Here is a 12350-nt window from a genome sequence, read left to right as displayed (position 1 = left end):
CTATGAGAAAACTGAGTGTACACTAGGATTTGCCATTTACTTTGTTGTTGGCCATATGCCTTTGTCCACTTTTCCTAACTTGTTCATCCAACTGATGTCTGAGACTTGCCTTTTGGTCCATTGGCTTAGACTTTTCCTTTCTGTGGTGTGCTGTAAATTCATTCTTGCTTTTCTCTTCCTTCCTTTCTGTTTCTTGAAAAAACAAAAAACCTTGGATTAGTCTAAAATATGTTGAAGGAATACTTTTAGGAGTCAAAACTGTTGACATACTGTTTAGTTGGCTTGTCCATTGAGATTTCCCTCCCTTTAATAAAGCTTTTTCAAAGCTCACTTGTCTATTAATCAGAGACCCTACTTTATGTACCAATTTGAGGTGTGTTCAAGTTAATAAAGAGGAGTAGTTTTAAAGGATGCCAGTTCTGAATATGTACCCTAAAAGTTCTAAATATGGCCATGAGCATTGGCTAGCTAGGAGGTCCTCCTAGGTTTTCTTTTCTTTCCTTTCTCTGAGAATACTGTGGTTGTTCTGGACCTGTTTGTGAGCAATCTTAAGTTTTGTTGGGATAAGATGAATGCCACCACTTGAGTTAGTGTAACTAGGTTTTGTTTCCTCTGGGCAGTGGCTTTGAACCTTAACAAATGAGTGGGTTAGGCTGTTTGAACATGGGAATTTGGAACCTCTTTTTTTATTTATTTATGAGAAGTCTTGGGCTAAGTGATTGTCTAAAAAGAGACAAGCTTGTATTTGGCCACAAACCCTTCTGTATTTTGCTTTGATATGGCTGAAGTGTTCCAGTTTATTCCTTCTGTTTCCAGGGCTATCTTAACAAGTCCATGGTTTGATTTATCATTATCTGTGCTCTCTCTAAAGCGGTTGTGTGCATTATCCTTGTCATCATCCAGTTATGAAACTGACTCCCCCCTCCCCCCCCCCCCCCCCCCCTCCCCCCTTTTCATTACTTCTATATTTGTTGATTACCTAGTCTTACTTAGGTGCTGCTGTTTGCTATAATTGATGTAAATTTCTCCCTTTAGAGTATGGCACTTGACTGTTGTTTGTTTATGAGTTTGCTTGAAATCTGTTGTCACTCCCAAGTTCTATACTCTCTTTTCCTCTTGCTTGGGATGCACTGGTTGAGGATAAACTATGGTAGTTCGGGGTCGTCCAGGCCTTCTTGGTGTTAGTCATGCCTGGGGTTCTTAGAAGCCCCTTGGAACTTGTGCGACATCAAGAATATAAGGCATCAAGAATATAAGGCAAGGACTCAGTCCCCATGCCATTGTAAAATCTCCAACCAAGGCAAATCCATTCAAGGAGAAATGGGGTAAGTATAGAATAATATGAGTACTTTTCTTGTTTTTATACTATGTATAGTTTTACTATTTTAGTGATAAGTTCAGTGTTTATAAACTAATCGGGTCCCTTTTCTTTTTCCCCCTCTCCTCACTCGCATAGCCACTCGGGTCCAGCCAAAGCCTACCTATTGGGCCTTTAATTAATTCAAAATTCGAGTCCGCAAAGGAAAAGCAAATAGCAAGGCGCGCAGAAGGCCTAGCCATGGGTGAAAATGGCTAAACTAGGGGCTTGGTACGCCTCCAGTCTATTTCTATTTTCATTTTATTTGCATTATTTGTTTAAAGCTTTTGATGTACTTGTAATTTGTATCATGCTCATATTATAGTGGAAAACGTTATGGTTAGAATTAGCCGTCTTAGGACAACAGTGCTTATATTGTTTAGACGACTTTAGGTCCCCAATGAATTTCAAAAACCCCGAGCAAATTCAACGGTTTTTGAGGTCAAGTATAAAAAAAAATGAGATTTTGCGAAACTCTTTTTATATAGAACTTGATTGGTTTAAACTCCAAACGGGTAAAAACAATTGTGGATAACAAAAGTATTTTAGAAACTTGATAAAATTACAAATCCTTTTTTTAACAAATTCGTCTTTCTTAAAGTTTGTGCAAAAGGATATTTTCTACAACCACTTGCAATAAATTTTTGGGCCTCAGGCCACGAGTAATCCCAAGTCAAAAGCCAACTTCGTATTATTCTTATAATATAAGAAAAATGGACCAATTCCATGCTCAAGATTTTTTTTTTTTTTTTTTTTGTAAAACTAACATGTACCAGAATTGGGTAAAAGGAATATGTATACAACTCTCCTTTCTGTTATAAAAAAAAAAACCAAAGTTTTGTCTAGGATTGCAGTTTTGGACTAAGGAAAAGGCCATAAAGCGAGTATATACGATCAAGATATACTCCTTTGACCTTACAAAAATGCTCTTTTTATATTATAAAAACCAATTGTAATATAACGTTTTGGATAAGATTGATCGTACCACAACGGAGTGACACGAGCCAAAGTATGAGTAAAACGAATTTAACACTATGAAAAAATCAAGAACTTCGCCTTTCTCTTCACTTATGAAATAAGATACACTCCTTATATATATAAAAGGAGACTATTTATACACGGATGTTGTAAATCCAAAAACTCCGATACCCTGTATATAAGGGGGACATATTCAAATTTATTTTTTCAAAAATGATATGCAATTTACAAAAATGACAGTTTCTTTAAATGCGAGAATAAACACACAAAATAGACAGTTCAGGCAAACACCTTCCCCAAGGGATCATCAGAACCCTTACCTAGAACACTGGATTACGAAGATTTTGTCACGGTATTTGAATAAACCCTTCAAAACGGTTTTCCTAATTCCTAAAAATTAGGTGGCGACTCTTTTAAAAACAAAGTCCGAAAGAGCACCAACGAATTCATAGTAGTCTTTTATGCCTTAACACCACATAAAAAGCGAATCGTTACAGATTATATATGAAGAGTTACAAAAAAAACCTCCATCTAATTACTTTCTCCTTAATTTACATTCCTCCTCAGCTTCCTTGTGCCTAATCCCATGGACCACAAAATGCTGAACAACGTAACATGAAAATTCTCATTCTCAAAGCACCAGGTTAGCTTTGCTTTTTCTCTTTTTTCCTTCTGTCCTTTCCCTTAGTATACTTTTTTGAATGCCTTTTTAAAACAAAAAAAAAATCTCTCTAAGAAATCACATGTAATTTCTGTCTTTTGCTCGAGCGGCTTCAATATTTGCAAGTGAAAATGTTAATGCTTTCTAGAAATGGCTTTTCTTGGGACTTATAAGTATGTTGTGTCTATATTAGATTATTCAAAAGCCTACAGAAAAGTATTATGTGTCTTGAAAATTAAAAAGGCCCTGTTAATAACTAATTTATGTATGGGCAAATTATTTTCCAGAAAGTTTACTCACACTTTTATGTGAAACAAGAAAATTATTTTCCCCTGTTGATTTACTTTCATTCTTGCATTTGTTTTAAAAAATTCTAATATTTGTATAGTAAAATAATTATTGTTGTATAGATTTCACAAATATTTTCTAATATATACTTGACTGCTTTTCAGATTCAAACACAGATATCTGCAGCCTGAAATTTGAGCTCTAAAACAAAGAGGATGAGACTATAGAAGAAGGTGAAATGGAGATAGTCCAGATGTAAATTGCATCAATGTGTCACGACCCAACCCACCATAACTGGCACCCATCTAAAACCTAGTGGGTGAACCAACATGCAAGACACCTATCCATTCAATCCGGTTTTATATTAATCAAACTAAACAATTATTACTCATTTAACAACAAAAGAACAAAGTAAATCATGCCATAAATACTGAAATAAGTGCGGAAGTTCTAACTATTACAATCCCCAAAATTCGAAAGTCATCGTACAGGACTCTAAGCTAAACATATGTCTAAGAATCAGAAGTCTAACAAGTAAGTAATCCATAATGTCCAGAGTACAAAAATCATCATAGAAAGAAGATCTTCGGGCGGCCTGGCATGGGAAGAAGCTCACCCAAAATCTGTAAGCAAATATCCTCCACGCTAGATGTCAGGACGAGCAATGGTCTCTATATCACAATCTGCAGTCAAAGAATGCAGCAAGGTAGTATCAGTACAAACACTATCTATCGGTAGATTTCATAGGCCGACTAAGATTAGTATCATGCATATTTCGTAAAATCAATAGAATAAAACAAGCTAGTCAACAGTTATGAATATCAATAAATCACAGCAAGTCAACTAAGAACAATCACAATCAAATCACCAAGATGTCAAGCATCACTGTTACACCTCGGAAAATTTTCCGTTGGTACGCAAGTAAATGAACTAATGATATGTGCGAGGAGTGCGAGTGTATAATGTTTCATGGGAAATGTATGTAAAGGGATGTGGATGATTAGAATGAAAAGTCGAGAAATGAGAAAAATTGAAAGTTGGCAAAACTGCCCAGTGGTCGTATAGTGCAAAATAAGGACCGTAAAGTGCAATACGGTCCGTAAACTTGACGTTGTAAACTGGCATGTCCAACTTCAACTTTCTGCCAGCTGATGAAATGGCTAAAATACGACCTGGTGGACGGACCGTAAAGTGATTTACGGCCCGTAAACCATGGTCGTAAATCACCATGCATGCAGGCCAAAGTTTCTGGTTCTGCTTAAGCTTAAAAATGACCACGAGGGACGGTCCGTAAACTGAAATACAGACCGTAAACCTCCATGGACGACCACTGTTCACCCAGCACAGATTTTCCAATTCATTAAATATAAGGATCAAGACTTATTTTATTTCATTACAACATTACACCACTTCTCTCTAGAACTTCTCTCTACATTTATTATATGAGTTTTCAAGGATTATAAGTCATCCATAACATTAAGACAAGTGAATCAAGGATAAGGGAATCATCAAGGATCATCCAAGTCAAGAAATCCAAATGGAGAAAAACTAGGGTTTTGCTCAAAGAAGAGTACTATCAACCAAAGCTTGTTCCTACAACTTCTAAGGTAAGATTCATGATTTTTACAAGATGTTTAAGGTAGTGGAGAATTAAAATACATGGATTGTAGAAAATGTGGTCAACTAGGTCATGAATGATGAATCGTGACATTTTGAGAAATAGTTTGAATTGAGTTATGAATGTTGTTGTGTTGTGATATGAATGTGTTATAAATGGTATTAAGATCATGAACTAAACACTTTAGACGAATGGACGAAGATGGGAGTTATAATCATGAATGTGGGTGAATTAGAGGCAAATTGAGGAATCTAGATAATGTGGTTAATGTGAATGACTAATGGCCATTGTTATGATATTAATGAAGGTATAAACGCTAGCATTGGAAGGGAACGTGCAAGTGTAGAATAGTTCGACGGAAAGGTATGTAAGGCTAACCCTTCTTTCATAAGGCATGGTTCTTGGCCAAATTCCTAATTCCTCTATATGAGTATGTTGTCTTCACATGGTTGACATTCCGAGCTCATAAGCTCACGACCCTTGATATGTAATATGATTATACTATGTTCCTCGTATGACGAGTAAGTCTATAATGTAGATGTAACGATAATGATGAGGATAGTAATAATGATAAGAGTAAAATGAGACTAGAGATGCTTACGAGCTATGATATATGTATATGAATGCCTACGAAGGGCTATGATAAGACCCCGAGCTTATGATGCCGGGTAAGACTATATGTATATGACTATGTATAAAGTATGTATACGATTACGAAACGCGCGGACACCTCTGCAGATGGTACGGATAACCCTGATGCCTTGGTAGGGCCAGGTATGCATGATCTTGAGCCTTGGTTGGCCAAGTATATATATAAAACACCGATCCTATAAGGTCGGGTATGCTGTGTAAATGCTATGTATATGAAATGACTATGTATATAATATGAATATGAATGTGATAAGACGATGTATAAGGATACGAATAAGGACATGTATACGAATATGAGCACAAGTATGGTACGAGTATTATTATGGGATACGAACGACGATGTATGCAAGTAAGCGACATGATGATGATGATATTACTGTCTCCCCTCCTATGCTATTTTCATATGAAATCTATTATGCTTCTATATTGATGTTGATCATGCTTTACATACTCAGTACATTCTTCGTACTGACGTCCTTTTGTTTGTGGACGCTGCATCATGCCCGCAGGTGCACAGGGAGACAGACTTGATCCATAGCTGCTTATTTAGAGATTGCATAGCAGAGCTCCATTTCTTTCGGAGCCGTAGCTTTTGGGTACTTATTCTTTTGTGTATATAATTATGGGCATAGCGGGGTCCTGTCCCGCTCATACGATATGTCATACTCTTAGAGGCTCGTAGTCATGTGTATGTGGGTAGAGATGTTCGGCCATGTCGGCCCATGTTTTGTATATCTTTTGTTGGCCTCGTCGGCCTTGTACTTATGATGTGGCATAGATGCCTATGATATGTTAAATGATGATGGTCGTCTAATGGGATCAATGTGATTAACGATAAGAAAAGCATGAATTGACTTATGGTTCACCTAGATGATATGTTATGTACGATAAGGGGGTGCCCGGGTGGGGTAGCACCGGGTGCTCGTCACGGCCCCCTAGTCGGGTCGTGACAATCACAATCACGCAGGTCACAATGGAAATAAATTTACCACAATAACCTCACTCGCTGTACATACATACTAGCTGATGTCTTAGCCCAGTAGCCATAACCTGCAGAGGACCCATGATGTCCATGTAGCACTCGTTCCAGAATACTCCATCAGACCTGAGCACAAACCTCCGCCCCGGAACGAACCTCGGTCACGGGGCATATCAAAGTACCTCTCGTTTCCGGAATGATCCTCGGACCACGAGCCCATAATCTAGGTCACATGAGTGCCTTTCCATACCTCTTACAGAATAATGTTTCTTACCTTCCCAATATCAACAATTAACTCATCATTTCATGTCACAATACCTTTGAGAAGATTATATTAGCTTCTCATCACAACACATCCACTAGAGATTTAATTACACATGAATAATGGCACGGAGCCTACACAACAAATCAATCACATTCACGTAGGAATTTAACCACACAATACCATGCATGAAAACTAGACATGCTTTCTCCTAAGGAGATCACCAAACATATAATCAACTAACCAAAGTCAACTTAAGTAAATCGTAACCTACCTCAAAGTAGAGCTGGAACACGCAGGTTACTCTGCTACAGCCTTTCCTTTCCTCAAAGCCTCAATACGTTCACGGTCTAAAAATAGAAGGCTCAACGAGTCACATTGCTCAATTTAAAAAAACCAAAGCAAGAATACCCTTCTCTTTCCCCATTCTAAACGTGGATGATTTTCTAGGTGATAAACAACCTATTTAGGTCCCTAGTATTCATTTAACATCAATTTATTCAACATTCTATCAAACATTCCCATTACAAACAATTTTCTATGGCAAATACACCATTTTTGTAGAACCCTAGGTCTCAAATCACTTAGTTTATGATTCTAAATGTTCAATTTATGACAAATAGCAACTAATCAATCCATTTAAATGATAAATAAGCGATAATAACCCCAACCCATCAAGTTTAGAAGGTTTATTGACATTCTAGGGTTTCTACTTCACTTTCACCATTGAAGACCTATGAAGATGATTACAATAACGAAGGGGAAGGAAATAATAGAATGAAAAGCATTGGAATTTACCTCTCAAGGTTATCTTGCCCTAGCTTGAAAATTCTCTCTAGGTGCTTGTTAGGAAGTGTGTTAGTGTTTTATGAAAAGAGAAAATAAAACTGAGTATATAAAATTAGGGCTACTGTTTTACGTCGACCGCTATAGCGGTCGTCACGCCGCTGTAGTGGTACCGCTAACGGTCAAGTGACAGCTATAATGGCCCACTACAAAATTATTGTGACCGCTATAGCGGCCCACCACAAAATCGTTATGACTGCTATGGTAGTCCATCTACCGCTATAACGGTACCGCCATAGCGGTACATTCCCCGCTACAATGGCCATCAAGGAAATGGATGGCCGCTGGCAGCGGTCCGAGTACCACCACATCGGCTCATTTTGGGTAATGAGCTCGATTTTGTCCAGTTTTTCCATCTATCACCCCACATTTCATCCAAGGCCGCAAAAACACAACACAAAACATGCACACATACAAAACGATGCCCCATAAATCCACCCGCCGCCTCGGACTTCCCAACGGAGTCCTAATTTCCCGTAACGATCGGAAGGGTCGTTACCCCAGATACCAATTAAAACACCATTCGTCGCCGAATGGACAAGGGTGAGAAAACTAGGGAGGAGTTACCTGACTCGGTGAAAAGCTGAGGGTATTTGCTATAAATATCGGACACTGTCTCCCAAGTCGCTTCTTCCACTGGTCGATTCTTCTATTGAAGTTTCACAGAAGCTATATCCTTGGACCCCAACTTGCGAACATCCCTGTCTAAGATAGCAACAGGCTCTCCCTCATACGACAAATTTTTATCTAACAAAATCGAATCCCAACGGATGATATAGGAACCATTGCCGTGGTACCTTTTCAACATCGACAGATGGAACGCCGGATGAACTCTTGATAAACCCGGAGGTAAAGCCAACTTGTAAGCCACATCTCCCACACGTTTGAGAATCTCAAACGGACCAATGAACCTCGGGCTAAGTTGCCCTTCTTCCCAATCCTCATCACACCCTTCATAGGTGAGACCTTAAACAGCACTTGCTCTCCTTCCTCAAACTCAATATCTCAGACCTTGCGGTCCGCATACTTCTTCTGCCTATTCTGCGCTGCCAAAAACTTGGCTTAAATCACCTTCACCTTCTCTAGGGACTCTCTCAGAAGGTCAGTACCCCACAGTCTCACCTTGAATGTATCAAACCATCTAATAGGAGACCTACACGTCCTTCCATATAATGCCTCAAATGGGGCCATATCAATACTCGAGTGATAGCTATTATTGTAAGTAAATTCGTCTAAAGGAAAGAATTGATCCCAATGCCCACCGATATCTATCACACACGTACGAAGCATACCCTCAAGAACCTGAATAGTCCACTCAGACTACCCATCAGTTTGAGGATGGAAGGCTGTGCTAAGATCTAACCTCGTACCGAATTCCTCATGCAAACACTCCCAAAACCTAGATATGAACGCAGTGCCCCTATCGAACATGATGGAGATAGGAACTCCATGGAATCTAAGCACCTCCCGAATGTAAACCTTAGCCAATTTTTTCGCATCATAAGTTATCTTCACCGGAATAAAGCGGGCAGACTCAGTTAACCTATCAACAATAACCCAGATAGAGTCAAACTTCCCTAGAGTCTTTGGAAGACCTACCACGAAATCCATGGATATTCTTTCCCACTTTCACTCGGGAATGGGCATCCTCTGCAATTTACCCCCATGTTTCTGATGTTCATACTTCACTTGTTGGAAATTCAGACACTGAGCAACGAACTCTACTATATCACGCTTCATCCTAGTCCACCAGTAACGTTGCCTCAAATCACGATACATCTTAGTGGCACTAGGATAGATAGAATACCTCGAACTATGAGCCTCTGTCAGAATGGTCTTAATCAAGTCGCCCACACATGGCACACACACTCGCCCCTTGATCCGCAGCACGACCTCCTCATCAATCACGGCCTCTCTGGCCTCACCACGCAACACCTTATCACATATTTTACATAGCTTAACATCTTCGAATTTCTTAGTTTTAATCTGCTCTAAAAATGATGACCAAGCCTCAACACAAGCCAACACCTTTCCTGTGTTAGAAATATGCAGTCTCATAAAACTGTTAGCCAGAGTCTGCACCTCTCTAGCCAACGAACGCTCAGAAGAGATCAAACAAGCCAGACTTTCCATACTAGCCGACTTCTTGCTCAATGCGTCAGCTACTACATTAGCCTTACCAGGGTGATACAAAATGGTGATGTCATGGTCTTTCAAAAGTTCTATCCATCTCCGCTATCTAGATAGAGTTCAGATCTTTCTGAGTGAACACTTGCTGCAAAATGCGATGGTCTGTGTACAACTCACAATGGACACCATACAAGTAGTGCCTCTAGATTTTTAAACGCAAACACCACTGCTGCCAACTCCAGATCATGAGTAGGATAGTTCTTCTCATGCACCTTCAACTGCCGAGAAGCACAAGCAATCACCTTCTTTTCCTGCATCAAAACAGCACCCAAACCAGAACGTGAAGCATCATAGTAAACAACAAAATCCTTTCCCTCTGGGGGCAATGCTAGAATCGGTGTTGTGATCAACAATGTTTTGAGCTTCTGAAAGCTCTCCTCACACTCATCGGACCACTGGAACGGTACCTCTTTTTGAGTCAAACGAGTCATATGAGAAGCAAACCCTTTCACAAACCGACGATAGTAGCTATCCAGACCCATAAAACTATGGATCTCGATCACTGATGTGGGCCTGGCCCAATCCTTGACGGCCTGAATTTTTTGAGGATCCACCATATTACCCTCTTTCGAAATAACATGCCCCAAGAAAGACACAGAAGACAACCAGAATTCACACTTGGAGAATTTAGCATACAATTCCTTCTTTCGCAATACTTCAAGAGAAATTCTCAAATGTTTCTCATGCTCTTCCTTACTCCTAGAGTACTTCAGGATATCATCGATGAACACTATTCCAAATGATTCTAAATATGGCTTAAACACATTGTTCATCAAATCCATGAAATCAGCTGGGGCGTTTGTAAGCCCAAAAGACATAACCAAGAACTCGTAGTGCCCATACCTGGTCTGAAAAGCGGTTTTAGGAATATTCTCTGCCCGAATCTTCAACTGATGGTACCCTGATCTCAAATCGATTTTAGAGAACACAGAAGCTCCTTGTAACTGGTCAAACAAGTCATCAATACGGGGAATGGGATACTTATTTCTGACAGTTACCTTATTCAGCTGACGGTAATCAATGCACATACGCATAGACCCATTTTTCTTCTTAACAAACAACACACGAGCACCCCACAGAGAGGCACTCGGGCAAATAAACCCCTTACTCAAAAGATATTGCAACTGCTCTTTCAGTTCCCTGAGTTCTGCTAGTGCCATCCTATAAGGTGGGATGGAGATAGGACGAGTCCCTGGGTCTAAGTCAATTCTGAAGTTAATATCACGATCCGATGGCATACCAGGCAAGTCTGCGGGGAACACATCCGCAAACTCGCGTACCACTGGAACCGAATTAAGGGATGGAGTATATGCACTGGTATCATGGATATGTGCTAGATAAATTAAACAACCCTTCTCTACTAGCTTCCTAGCACGAACAAAGGATATTACTTTCTTAGGGAGGGGACTAAGGTTACCCTTCCACTCGAGTCGAGGTGCCCCGGGCATGGCTAGTGTAACAGTCTTAGAATGGCAATCAAGTATAGTATAATGCGGGGACAACCAACTCATACCCAAAATAACATCGAAGTCTACAATGTCTAAGATCAGCAAATCTGCCCAAGTACTATACCCCATAAAAGAAATTGCACACGAAGGGTAGACGCTATCCACTACCACAGAATCCCCAACAGGAGTAGACACAAAATAGGGGTATCAAGAGTATCACATATCATATCCATACCCACAGCAAAATAGGTAGATACATAGGAAAAAGTAGAACCCGGATCAAACAAAATAGAAGCCATACGGTCATAAACGGAGATAGTACCTGTGATAACAACATCGGAGGCCTCAGCCTTGGGTCTACCTGGGAAGGCATACAAGTGATTGTGCCCCCCTATCACCTGTGAACCACCACGATTACCATTTCCAGTTTGAGCCCCGCCCCTGCCGGGCTGTTGTCCGCCTCTACCTGCCTGAGGACCGCCTCGGTTAGGCTGGGCACCACCCCTACCCTCGGTGTGGCCGCCCTGCCCTGTCGGTGCTCGATCCTTATCCCCTCGATCTGGTGCAAATAGAGCTCGGGGAGTCTGATACTGAGTTCCCTGCCCACTCTATCTAAGTCTGGGGAAATTCCTCTTAATATGCCCTATCTCACCACACTCGAAGCAAGCACGGTCCAGTGTAGGCCAATGAACAGAAGCTGATGAAGCAGTATAGCCTCCATGCTGACCAGATGCCTGATAATTTGCCCCTGATGGGCCCCCAGCTGACACCTGCATCGCAGACTGAACCGGACGCCCTGAATATACCTGCGCACTCTAACTCCTCGAGGAGTTACTGAATATCTCACCCTTACGGGACTTCTTCTCAACTTTCCTTCTATAACTCTCATGCCTAATCCCCTCAACGATACAGACATGCTCCACTATCTCCTGAAGTGAAGCCCAGTGGCTACAAGCTGACGAGCCGATAACTGCAGTCCGGTGTTTAACCCCTTCACCAACCGTCGTATTCTCTCCCCTTCAGTGGGTAGCAACTGAAGAGCATAACGAGAAAAGGAGTGGAAACGGGACTC

General features: G+C 40.5%; 1 pseudogene; it reads right to left on the bottom strand.

The window, feature by feature from the left end:
• Positions 1-22: 22 nt before the first annotated feature.
• Positions 23-12054, bottom strand: LOC132637545 (uncharacterized; annotated as a pseudogene).
• Between the last annotated feature and the right edge of the window lie 296 nt (positions 12055-12350).

This window comes from Lycium barbarum, chromosome 4 (assembly GCF_019175385.1).
Source record: "Lycium barbarum isolate Lr01 chromosome 4, ASM1917538v2, whole genome shotgun sequence".
Taxonomy (NCBI): Eukaryota; Viridiplantae; Streptophyta; class Magnoliopsida; order Solanales; family Solanaceae; genus Lycium; species Lycium barbarum.
Note: the sequence above shows the minus strand (reverse complement) of the source record. Positions and strands in the feature narration are given on the sequence as shown.